This window comes from Arachis ipaensis, chromosome B2, assembly GCF_059453495.1.
Source record: "Arachis ipaensis isolate K30076 ecotype BB chromosome B2, ASM5945349v1, whole genome shotgun sequence".
Classification (NCBI taxonomy): domain Eukaryota; kingdom Viridiplantae; phylum Streptophyta; class Magnoliopsida; order Fabales; family Fabaceae; genus Arachis; species Arachis ipaensis.
This window is the reverse complement of record NC_142437.1, coordinates 50,753,210-50,766,783: the sequence shown is the minus strand read 5'-3', so window position 1 is coordinate 50,766,783 and position 13,574 is coordinate 50,753,210. Positions and strand designations below refer to the sequence as shown.

General features: G+C 40.0%; 1 pseudogene; it reads left to right on the top strand.

Moving 5' to 3' along the window:
• The window catches only part of LOC148573949 (uncharacterized), a 38,897-nt pseudogene extending 30,212 nt beyond the window's left edge, over positions 1 to 8,685 (top strand).
• The last annotated feature ends 4,889 nt before the right edge of the window (positions 8,686 to 13,574 follow it).

Here is a 13,574-nt window from a genome sequence, read left to right as displayed (position 1 = left end):
TTATGGAGTACTTGAGCTCCTCAATGTCTCTTCCTTGCCTTTGTTGCTCCTCTCTCATGACTCTTTGATCTTCTCTAATTTCATGAAGGAGGATGGAATGCTCTTGGTGATCCAGCCTTAGTTGTCCCATATTGGAACTTAATTCTCCTAGGGAGGTGTTAATTTGCTCCCAATAATTTTGTGGAGTAAAATGCATCCCTTGAGGTATCTCAGGAATTTCATGATGAGGAATTTCCTCATGCTCTTGTCCATGAGTGGGATCTCTTGTTTGCTCCATCCTTTTCTTAGTGATGGGCTTGTCCTCATCAATGAGGATGTCTTCCTCTATGTCAATTCCAGCTGAATTGCAAAGGTGACAAATGATATGAGGGAAGGCTAACCTTGACAAAGTAGAGGACTTGTCCGCCACCTTGTAGAGTTCTAGGAATATAACCTCATGAACTTCTACTTCCTCTCTAATCATGATGCTATGGATCATGATAGCCTGATCTATAGTAACTTCAGACCGGTTGCTAGTGGGAATGATTGAGCGTTGGATGAACTCCAACCATCCCCTAGCCACGGGCTTGAGGTCATGCATTCTTAGTTGAACCAGCTTCCCTCTTGAATCTCTCTTCCATTGAATGCCCTCTTCACAAATGTCTATGAGGACTTGGTCCAACCTTTGATCAAAGTTGTCCCTTCTAGTGTAAGGGTGTGCATCTCCTTGCATCATTGGCAAGTTGAATGCCAACCTTACATTTTCCGGACTGAAATCTAAGTATTTTCTCCGAACCATTGTAAGCCAATTCTTTGGGTCTGGGTTCACACTTTGATCATGGTTCTTGGTGATCCATGCATTGGCATAGAACTCTTGAACCATTAAGATTCTGACTTGTTGAATGAGGTTGGTGAGAATTTCCCAACCTCTTCTTCGATTCGCATGTTAGATCTCTGGATATTCACCCTTTTTGAGCTTGAAAGGGACCTCGGGAATCACTTTCTTCTTGGCCACAATTTCATAGAAGTGGTCTTGATGCACCCTTGAGATGAATCTCTCCATCTTCCATGACTCGGAGGTGGAAGCTTTTGCCTTCCCTTTCCTCTTTCTAGAGGTTTCTCCGGCCTTTGGTGCCATAAATGGTTATGGAAAAACAAAAAGCAACGCTTTTACCACACCAAACTTAGAAGGTTTGCTCGTCCTCGAGCAAAAAAAGAAAGAAGAGAGTAGAGGAAGAAGAAATAGAAGAGATGGAGGCGGGTAGTGTTTCGGCCAAGGGGGTGAAGTAGTGTTTAAGATGTGTAAAAATGAAGGAGTGAAGATGGGTTTATATAGGAGTGGAGAGAGGGTATGGTTCGGCCATGTATGGGGGGGGTTTGGGAGGGAAAGTGTTTTGAATTTGAATGGTGAGGTAAGTGGGGATCCTATAGGGTCCACAGATCCTGAGGTGTCAAGGATTTCTCATCCCTGCACCAATTAGGCGTGCAAAATGCTCTCTGCTGCCAATCCTGGCGTTAAACGCCAGGTTGCTGCCCATTTCTGGCGTTTAACACCAGCTTCTTGCCCTTTTCTGGCGTTAAACGCCAGTCTGGTGCCCATTTCTAGCGTTAAACTCCCAGAATGGTGCCAGACTGGGCGTTTAACGCCCATTCTGCTGCCCTTACTGGTGTTTAAACACCAGTAGGCTTCTCCTCCAGGGTGTGCTGTTTTTCATTATGTTTTTCAGTTTATTTTTGCTTTTTCAATTATTTTTGTGACTTCACATGATCATCAACCTATAGAAAACATAAAATAACAATAGAAAATAGAAATTCAACATAGATAAGTAAAATTGGGTTGCCTCCCAACAAGCACTTCTTTAATGTCAATAGCTTGACAGTGGGCTCTCATGGAGCCTCACAGAAAGTCAGAGCATGATAATGGCCTCTCAACACCAAACTTAGAGTTTGGTTGTGGCCTCCCAACACCAAATTTAGAGTTTGAATGTGGGGATTTTGTTTGACTCTGCATTGAGAGAAGTTTTTCATGCTTCCTCTCCATGGTTACAGAGGGAGATCCTTGAGCTTTAAACACAAGGGAGTCCTCATTCACTTGAAGGACCAATTCGCCTCTGTCAACATCAATCATAGCTTTTGCTGTGGCTAGGAAGAGTCTGCCAAGGATGATGGATTCATCCATGCACTTTCCAGTGTCTAGGAATATGAAATCAGCAGGGATGTAGTGTTCTTCAACCTTTACCAAGACATCCTCTACAAGTCCATAAGCTTGTTTTCTGGAATTGTCTGCCATCTCTAGAGAGATTCTTGTAGCTTGTACCTCAAGGATCCCTAGCTTCTCCATTACAGAGAGAGGCATAAGGTTTATACTTGACCCTAGGTCACACAAAGCTTTTTCAAAGGCCATGGTGCCTATGGTACAAGGTATTGAGAACTTTCCAGGATTCTGTTTCTTTTGAGGTAATCTCTACCTAGTCAAGTCATCCAGTTTTTTGGTGAGCAAAGGGGGTTCATCCTCCCAAGTTTCATCACCAAATAACTTGGCATTTAGCTTCATGATTGCTCCAAGGTACTTAGCAACTTGTTCTTCAGTAACATTTTCAACCTCTTCGGAGGAAGAATACTCATCAGAGCTCATGAATGGTAAAAGTAAATTCAATAGAATCTCTATGGTCTCAGTGTGAGCCTCAGATTCCCATGGTTCCTTATTAGGAAATTCCTTAGAGGCCAGTGGACGTCCATTGAGGTCTTCCTCAGTGGAGATCACTGCCTCTTCCTCCTCTCCAGTTTCGGCAGTGTGGATCATGTTGATGGCCTTGCACTCTCCCTTTGGATTCTCTTTAGTATTGCTTGGAAGAGTACTAGGAGGGAGTTCAGTAACTTTCTTGCTCAGCTGGCCCACTTGTGCCTCCAAATTTCTAATGGAGGACCTTGTTTCAGTCATGAAACTTTGAGTGGTTTTAATTAGATCAGAGACTACAGTTGCTAAGTCAGAGTGGCTCTGCTTAGAATTCTCTGTCTATTGCTGAGAAGATGATAGAAAAGGCTTGCTATTGCTAAACCTATTTCTTCCACCATTGTTGTTGTTGAAGCCTTGTTGAGGCCTCTGTTGATCCTTCCCTGAGAGGTTTGGATGATTTCTCCATGAAGGATTATAGGTGCTTCCATAGGGTTCTCCCATGTAATTCACCTCTTCTATTGCTGGGTTCTCAGGATCATAAGCTTCTTCTTCAGATGAAGTTTCTTTGATACTGGCTGTTGCTGCTTGCATTCCAGACAGACTCTGAAAAATCATATTGACTTGTTGAGTTAATATTTTGTTCTGAGCCAATATGGCATTCAGAGTATCAATCTCAAGAACTCCTTTCTTCTGATTTGTCCCATTATTCACAGGATTCCTTTCAGAAGTGTACATGAATTGGTTATTTGTAACCATTTCAATGAGTTCCTGAGCTTCTGCAGGCATCTTCTTCAAATGAAGAGATCCTCCAGCAGAGTTGTCCAATGACATCTTGGACAGTTCAGATAGACCATCATAGAAAATAGCTATGATGCTCCATTCTGAAAGCATGTTAGAAGGACACCTTCTGATCAATTGCTTGTATCTTTCCCAGGCTTCATAGAGAGATTCACCTTCCTTCTGTCTGAAGGTTTGGACTTCCACTCTAAGCTTGCTCAATTTTTGAGGTGGAAAGAATTTTGCCAAGAAGGCATTGACTAGCTTTTCCCAAGAGTTCAGGCTTTCTTTAGGTTGTGAATCCAACCATGTTCTAGCTCTGTCTCTTACAGCAAAGGGAAAGAGCATAAGCTTGTAGACCTCGGGATCAACCCCATTGGTCTTGACAGTGTCACAGATTCGCAAGAATTCAGCTAAGAACTGATGAGGATCTTCCAATGGAAGTCCATGAAACTTGCAATTCTGTTACATCAGAGAAACTAATTGAGGCTTAAGCTCAAAGTTGTTTGCTCCAATGGCAGGGATTGAGATGCTTCTCCCATAGAAATCGGGAGTAGGTGCAGTAAAGTCACCAAGCACCTTCCTTGCATTGTTGGCATTGTTGTTGTTTTCGGCTACCATGGCTTCTTCTTGTTTGAAGAGTTCTGTTAGGTCCTCTATAGAGAGTTTTACTTTAGCTTCTCTTAGCTTTCTCTTCAAGGTCCTTTCAGGTTCAGGATCAGCTTCAACAAGAATGCCTTTGTCCTTGCTCTTGCTCATATGAAAAGAGAGGAGAAGAAAATATGGAATCCTCTATGTCACAGTATAGAGATTCCTTGAGGTGTAAGAGGTAAAGAAGAATAGAAGGAGAAGGTAGAGAAGAGAGAATTTGAACTTATCTAGAGGGATAGAGTTCGAATTGTACATTGAGGAGGAATGTTAGTCCTTTAAATAGAAGGATTTTAGAAGAGGGAAAAAATTTTCGAAATTAACGTAAAAAGATTTTGAAATAATTAAAAGAAATTTTGAAAATTTGGTAAATGATTTCCGAAAACTAAGATTGGGAAAGAAATTAAGTGATTTTTGAAAAAGATTTTGAAATTAGAAATCACAAAGATATTATTGAAACTTAATTTTAAAAAAGATGAGATTGAAACGACATGATTGAGAAGATATGATTGAGAATCAAGTTTAAAAGAAGAAAGTTTTTAAAATTAAAGTTGATTACTTGACCAACAAGAATTTAAAAGATATGATTCTAGAATTAAAATTTGATCCTTTCTTAATAGGCAAGTAACAACTTGAAAATTTTAAATTAAATCATTAATTGTAGCAACAATTTTCGAAATAGTAATAATTAAAAAAAATGGAAGGAAATTGATTTTGAAAAGATATGATTGAAAAGATATGATTTGAAAAAAAAATTTGATTTTGAAAAATTATAAAAATTTGGAAAAGATTTGAATTAAAAATAAAATCTTCCCTCTAGTGTCCTCCTGGCGTTAAACGCCCAGAATGGCATCCATTCTGGCGTTTAACGCCCAAAATGCTACCTTTTTGGGAGTTTAACGCCCAGCCAGGTACCCTGGCTGGCGTTTAAACGCCAATTTTCCTTCTTCACTAGGCATTTTGAACGCCCAGCTTTTTATGTGTAATTCCTCTGCTGAATGTTCTGAATCTTCAATTATCTGTGTTATTGACTTGAAAAGGCACAATTTTAAGAATTTTTTTTGAATTTTTAATGATGAGAAATAATAAAAAATGCAACTAAGATCAAATAAACAATGCATGCAAGACACCAAACTTAGAAGTTTGTATACTAAGGACTATAACAATTTGAAAATGCATGTAAGAAACAACAAAAGACATAAAATAAGAGAAATTAAAGATCAGAGCACTGAAATCATCAAGAACAACTTGAAGATCAATGAAGAACATAATGTATATATTCGAAAAAATGCAAGAAGAATAAAGACATGCAATTGACACCAAACTTAAAAATTGACACTTGACTCAAACAAGAAACACAAAATATTTTTGGTTTTTATGATTTTATAAATTTTTTTGTGATTTTTCGAAAATTATATGGAAAAATAGAAAAAGGACTTCAAAATTCTTAATGAGAATTCCAGGAATCAAGCAATGTTAGTATAAAACTCCGGTCCAGGAATTAGACATGGCTTACTAGCCAGCCAAGCTTTCAGTGAAAGCTTCGGTCCAAAACACTAGACATGGCCAATGGCCAGCCAAGTTTAGCAAATCATTACGTTCAACAGCAAGATTGATAGAGATCAACATGCCCTTGTGATGATAAGTTGAAACCTCGGTCCAAAAGATTAGACATGGCTTCTCAGCCAGCCAGACTTCAACAAATCATCATGAAACTCTAGAATTCTTTCTTAAAAGTTTTCAAGAACAAAATAATAAAAAAAATTTTTTTTGAAAAATTTTTCGAAAATAAAAAGTAAAAAGCTTAAATATAAAATAAAATTACCTAATCTGAGCAACAAGATGAACCGTCAGTTGTCCAAACTCGAACAATCCCTGGCAACGGCGCCAAAAACTTGGTGCACAAAATTGTGATCATCAATGGCGCCAACAGCTTGGTACGCACAATTGTAATCTCAACTCCTTGTCACAACTCCGCACAACTAACCAGCAAGTGCACTGGGTCGTCCAAGTAATAAACCTTACGTGAGTAAGGGTCGATCCCACGGAGATTGTCAGCTTGAAGCAAGCTATGGTCATCTTGTAAATCTCAGTCAGGCAGATTCAAATGGTTATGGAGAATTGATAATTAAAAGATGAATAAAACATAAAATAAAGATAGAGATACTTATGTAATTCATTATTAGGAATTTCAGATAAGCGTATGAAGATGCTTTGTTCCTTCTGAACCTCTGCTTTCTTATTGCCTTCTTCCAATCATTCATACCCCTTTCCATGGAAAGCTTATGTTGGGTTTCACCGTTGTCAATGGCTACCTCCCGTCCTCTCAGTGAAAATGGTCCAAATACGCCATCACCGCACGGCTAATCAGCTGTTGGTTCTCGATCATGTTGGAATAGGATCCATTGATCTTTTTGCGTCTGTCACTATACCCAACAATTGCGAGTTTGAAGCTCGTCACAGTCATCCCTTCCCAGATCCTACTCAGAATACCACAGACAAGGTTTAGACTTTTCGGATCTCAGGAATGCTGCCAATTGTTTCTAGCCTATACCACGAAGACTCTGATCTCATGGAATGGAAGGCTTGGTTGTCAAGCGAGGCAACCATGCTTCATGAATCAGGAGGCTAAGAGATACGCACTCAAGCTATTGCAAGTAGAACAGAGGTGGTTGTCAGGCACGTGTTCATAGGTTAGAATGATGATGAGTGTCACGGATCATCACATCCTTAAGGTTGAAGAACGAGTGTATATCTTAGAGAAGAAGTAGGCGTGAATTGAATAGAAAAACAATAGTACTTTGCATTAATTCATGAGGAACAGCAGAGCTCCACACCTTAATCTATGGTATGTAGAAATCTACCATTGAAAATACATAAGAACAAAAGGTCTAGGCATGGCCGAATGGCCAGCCTCCCCAAAGCATGAACATACAAGTTCCAAGATGAAAAGTATGATCAAGGGTGTAAAATACAATAGCAAAAGGTCCTATTGTAGAAAACTAGTAACCTAGGATTTATAGAAATGAGTAAATGATGCAGAATCCACTTCCGGGCCTACTTGGTGTGTGCTTGGGCTGAGCATTGAAGCTTTTATGTGTAGAGACTTTTCTTCGAGTTAAACGCCAGCTTTTGTGCCAGTTCTGGCGTTTTGACGCCAAAATTTCTATGCTGACTTGGAACGCCGGTTTAGGCCATTAAATCTAGGGCAAAGTATGGACTATTATATATTGCTGGAAAGTCCAGGATGTCTACTTTCTAACGCAATTGAGAGCGCACCAATTGGGGTTCTGTAGCTCCATAAAATCCACTTCGAGTGCAGGGAGGTCAGAATCCAACAGCATCTGCAGTCCTTTTTCAGCCTCTGAATCAGATTTTTGCTCAGGTCCCTCAATTTCAGCCAGAAAATACTTGAAATCACAGAAAAACACACAAACTCATAGTAAAGTCCAGAAATGTGATTTTTATTTAAAAACTAATAAAAACATAATAAAAACTAACAAAAATATACTAAAAACATACTAAAAACAATGCCTAAAAGCGTATAAATTATCCGCTCATCATTGATCAAGATCTGAGAGTTTTAGTCACCAAGGGATTGGGCCTCAATCAATCATGATTTCCAAGAGGTCAATGAGTTGTATGATTGAAGAGGATATAAGCTAGATTTGATCCAAAGAGACAATATCTCCCAATCTCAATGAATTTTCCCATTCTTATCTATCCATTTCTTTACAGCTTATTTTTACATTCAGCAATTCCCCATTTCCGTTTACATTCAAGTCATTTATGATTCTGCCCTTTACTTTCTGCTATTTATATTTCTGCACTTTATTGCCTTTCTTTATATTCTAGTCATTTACATTTATGTCATTTACAATTCTGCACTCTACAATCCTATTGATCCGCTTGACTAATTCATCAATTGATTAAAACTGCTCGAATTTGCCAATCTCTGTGGATACGATCCCACTCCACTGTGGGTTATTACTTGATGATAATTTTGGTGCGCTTCCCAAAAGGACTAATTCACCAATTTTGAATGGGGTGTGAATTCCAGTCATCAGGCTTGCAGCAATATGCTGGTGTCCCTTTTTGCCACTTTCCTCTTCCATGATGAATACCATGATGAGATAAATGAACATTACCATTTTCCATGCTGAAAAGCCTTCAATAGGGATATTTTTGTTTTTCCAGCCCCTAGGTATCTTTCTTTTGGGGCCTTCCTCCTTAGTGGATAGTGTACATCCAACACCAAACTTACGTTTAGTCTTAGGAGGGATTGAATTGGTTTCATCCAAGGGAGGAGGCTTGAATGCTAAATCCTTTATGCAAGTGCCTCTCCTGTCAGTGGGTAATGGAGGGTCAAGAACCTTGAACACTATCCAGTCCTTATGCAAGGTAATCCTTGTTTCTTGTGCCTCTTGGATTTCCAGCTTCTTCGTCATAGTTGAAGGTATCAAATTTAAACACGAGCCAAGATCATATAGGGCTTTGTCAAAAGTGATCTTTCCAATAGTCCATATATAGGATCTGAAAGCTCTCTGGATCTGGCATCTTCCTTGGCAGCTCAATCTGAATTAGTGTACTGTACTTCTCAGTAAGTACCTCTATTTCATGTCCCCTTAGGTCCTTCTTTTCAAAAAGAATGTCTTTTAGACAGGCCGTATAGAGGGTCTTTTTTTCCAATACCTTTGCAACAGAGATATTGACTTGTAGCTCCTTAATTAAGGGCTGCTAGGAAATGAGCCAACTGCTCATTTGCCGGTTCTTTTTTCATGCCAAGGAAAGGTAGCTCTTCAGGTTCTTTTACCTCTATAAGGGTGTGCTCTGTGGGAGTCACAGGCTCTCCTTGCATTCCCAGAGAAGAATTAACTTGAGGTTCCTTCTCCTCTGTGAGGGCGTGCTCACTGGTATTCTCAGGATCCTCCTGGTCCTTGATTGCCTTAAGTCCCTCAGTAACAGACTCCTGGGGTTCGAGCTCTTTGGTGAATACTACTGTTTCACTTTCTATGAGGTCCCTATAGGGATGCACTTCCTCAAACAACTCAGTAAGAGGAATATTAACCTGCTCAGGTATCCACCAGTCATGGGTGAGAATGTCTCCTTGAGGGTAGTTACCACTCATATCACTAGGAGCATTATAAACCTCAGCAGTGGGTGCGGCTACATTCTCCATGTCTAGAACTTCTGTCCTAACTGGGGTCTCCTCACAGGAGTATAAGTGCTAGTTATTGGCAGCTGTCTCAATGAGCTCATCTGCTTTTTCATGTGTCTCTATAAAGTACAGAGGGCCATTTGCAAAGTGATCAACTGTCTTCCCGGCCATCTCAGAGATTGCTTCATAGAAGATCATTGTCTTGCCCCATCCTGAGAATATATGGGGAGGACAATTCCTGAACATTAGCTTGCACCTTTCCCAAGCATCATGGAGAGACTCACTATCCTTCTGCCTGAAGGTCTGAACATCGGTCACTAGCTTAGTTAATCTCTGTGTGGGAGAAAACTGGTTCAGAAAATTGTTAACAACCTTATCCCAGGTGTTCACACTTCCTCTGCGTACAATATACCACCAATCTCTTGCTCGATCTCTCAGGAAAAATGGGAATAGTTTTAGCTTGTGGAATTCAGGGTCCATTCCATTGGTCTCTGCAGTGTCACAAAACTGTAGGAAGTCAGAGATGAATCTACTAGGGCCTTTCTGTGGATGTCCGTGAAATTGGAACTTCTGTAATATTAGGGTGATCAATTGTGGGTTGATCTCAAAGTTGCTTGCTCTGATAGGGGGTGCATTGATACTTCCTCTACAAAAATCAGGAGTAAGATCTATGTCGGGGTCCAGAAGTCTCCTGTGTAAAACCTGGTTAATTAATGACTAATTAACCCATAAATTAAAATATATTCTAGAAAGTGAGAAATTAGGCTTTTATGGTTTAATGTGATAGAGAAAATTAAAAAGAGAATTTTGACACCAATTTTAAAGAAATCGGCCCAAGATTGGGCCGAACGGGCCAAATCGAGCCAACCGGACCCATATTGGGCCCAAAGGCCCAGCCAAGCCCTCATTCATTAACCAAACTCTGCACTCTCTCTCCCCTCTCTAACACACACACACTGAAACAAAGAAAGGGGAAGGGGGAAAGTATGAAACACTTGTTCCAATTCATTCCAAGCTTCAATTGATCATAACTTTTGATCCAGAGCTCCGATTGATGCACCGTTTGCGATCACACAACCATGCGTCGAGCTCTACACCATACAAATATTCTTGAGGTAAGCCACAGTTTCTTCTTCAAATCCCAGCTCTCAGTTTCGAAAATTTTAGGCAAAAATGTTGAAACTTGTGAGCTCCTTTGTGTTATAGGATCTAATTAACTTGAGGGGAAGGCTTGTTCTTTCCTTCTTGGTCCTTGGGTAAGGAAAGAGATCTCAAGCCCTAGTGAAAATCATAAATTAAAGCATTCGGATATTGAGTTATTGTGTTGGTGTGATATTTTGGCTTAGGCATTGTATATATGTGTATTGGAGCTTGTTTGGTGATTTTGGAAAGCTTTGGAGTGGAGCACCAAGCTTGGAAATCTGTTGGTAAAGTTTTGGAGACCTTGGAAGTTGAATTTGAGAGTGTTATGGGTTAGACAAAAATCGGCCAAGGTTTGGTTTCGGTTTTCTGTATCTAAAATGTAATGTGGTGTGAAAACTTAGGCTAGAGACCCTAAGATAGGAGTTGAACTATTAATGTTGTTGATGGATTGAAATGAATTATGTTGTTATGTATGAAATTAATGGATTGTGATATATTGATATAGTTATTGAATAAATTGGATTGAGATGAATATTCGAGTAGTGGTTGAGTGATTGTGAATGATGATAATTATTGGCAAAGCATGAAAAAGTATGTATGTGATATGGAGTGATATGTTTAATGGTTCAAATTTAGTGGAAAATTGAATTTTATGGAAGGAGATATGATCGTTGGAAGTTTGGGCCAAAAATTTGAATTCTGCAAATTCTGCAGAATTTGTGATTTCTGGTTGGTGTGTGCACGCACAGCCCTATGAGCATGCACACCCCGTCGAATTTTTAGCATGTGCACACGCACAGCCTTGTGCGTATGCACACGCGGGAATGGGGCTGCTGCTGGGAGTGCTAGCACGCTCTGTGCGTATACATGGCCAGGGAAGTCTTGCAAGCTGTGCGTATGCACAGACCTGTGCGAACGCACAAATTGGGAATGGCCTGTGGTTGGTGGCGCTAGCACACCTTGTGTGTGTACTCAACCCTGGAGATTTTGGTTTCTGTGCATACACACAGACCTGTGCGTACGCACACGTTTAAAAATATTGCTGGGCATGCACACGCACACCCCTGTGTGTACGCACGTGATCCTGTTCTTTTCTAAAGCTTTTGTTTTCAAGTCTTTCATATTTCCAATAAGCTTACGACCTTCCGAGACGCTGTTTCAGGCTTATAAACCCCTATTTTCATCTCTTAAATCTTAAATTAATGTAAAATTCCTAGTGATTGAGAGGAAGCTAGGGAAGAGGGTAACTTGGGGATGAAGAAAGTGAATATTATGATGAGTTATGATTAATAACGATGATATGAGTCATGGAGGAAGGTGGTGTAGTACTGTGTAAGATATGAGCCGAGTGGCTGTGTGTGATGATGGTTATGGCTGATTATGAATTATGATTTTAAGCCGGTTGGCTGAGATGGGGGAATTATAAAGATAATGATACTGAAATTGATTGTGATGTGGCTCCGGGTAAGACGCAGTGGTGTTAACCACTTGGTCCGGGTAAAAGGTGAGAACTCCGGGTAAGATACAATGGTGTTATCCACTTGCTCCGGGTATGAATTGAGAATGAATGGGTGAATGAATGAATGGTAATGATAATGAAAGTGTGTTTCTATATGTGACTCCGGGTAAGATGCAATAGTGTTATCCACCTGCTCTGGGTGAAAGTCAATAAGCCGGGTAAGATGCGGTGGTGTTATCCACTTGCTCTGGAAAGATTAAAGGCTGCTGGTAAGATGCAAGGGCTACGTTCTGTTGCCGCTTGCTCCAGGCCGAGAATGTAACACTTCCTGGGTAAGAGGCAGAGTAAAATTGTCCGCTGCTTCTGGTACGCGGGTAAGATACAAGGGTTGTGGCGTTGTCCCACTTGCTCCGTGTTTAGTGTTCTGTCCAATGGTTAACTACATGGACATGTCGGGTTGGCTTGGCAACGGACAGATGAGACTCATCAGCCACTAGGACAGGCATGTATCATATGCATTATATGTGGTTTGTTTGGAATGCCTAATTGATTGCATCATTACTTGCTAATTGCCTAATTGTCTTACTTGCTTCCTACTTGTGCATTTCTTTGCTTGATATAATTGTGCTTGCATATCCAATCACTGTTGGCAATTGGGAAGCTTAAAGGACTTGGAAAGGGGTTATTTAGTTAGATTGAAGATCCTTAAGTTAGTTGCCTACTTTTACTTTCTCATGGTTTAGTTATATTTATACACTTTGATTTTAACTAGAAGTTCTAGGATTGCCTTCGACTTTATCAGGACATTACTTGTTAGATATTTGGGCACTATTACCATGCTAAGAACCTCCGGTTCTCACCCATGTGGATTTTGTGGTTCTTAGATGCAGGACGTGAGGCTCCTCACTGAGGCATGCTGGAGACTTCTATTGTGGCAAAGATCCTTAGCTCCTGAAATTTTATTTTGATCTTATGTACTTATTTAGATACTTATATTCTCCACAGTTTATATATATTTTGTATTTGACTCCTCCTAGAGGTTATTTTGGAGAAACAGGTTTTGTATTTTGTCTTTTGGGTTCTTCTGTGATTTTTCTATTTCATATGTATGTATACTCTTATATGCTCGAACCGGTTATCTTCGCAAACCGAGTCCTGAGCCTTGACATCTGTATTGTTGGCGCTCTTTTGTATATCTTCTCATGTTAGCTTATTCTTATCTGTTTCATTTACGTTATCGATCGGAGTGTTTCGCTTTCTGATTTACCAGTTTTGAATTACCCCTTTTCTTCAAAGGCTCCTAGTTATAAACCTTTTCATACTACTATATGTACAAAATTTTATTTTTTAGAGGTCGTAATACCTCGCCACCTCTGTATTATGACTTAAGCATAAGACTTTATATGGTAGGGTGTTACATTATGGTATCAGAGCAGTTCGTTCCTATAGAGCCTGAGGGACGGACTGACTATGCTTCTAAGCATACTCTAAGTAGTGTTTATGTGCTGTTTAGGATATCTGCCTGATATACATAGCATAAAGTTCATGAGCATGCATTTGGAACTTTGAAGCACTAAACTTGCGATATTAAGACTGATCACCTTGATATCACTTATTTGGTGTGAACAGGAACCAAATGGCGACCCATGGACGCGAACGTTATGACTGCCCTAGAGAACATGGTTGCTGCTATGCAGGCTACGGCTACGGCATTGGGGAATCAAGCCGGTAAT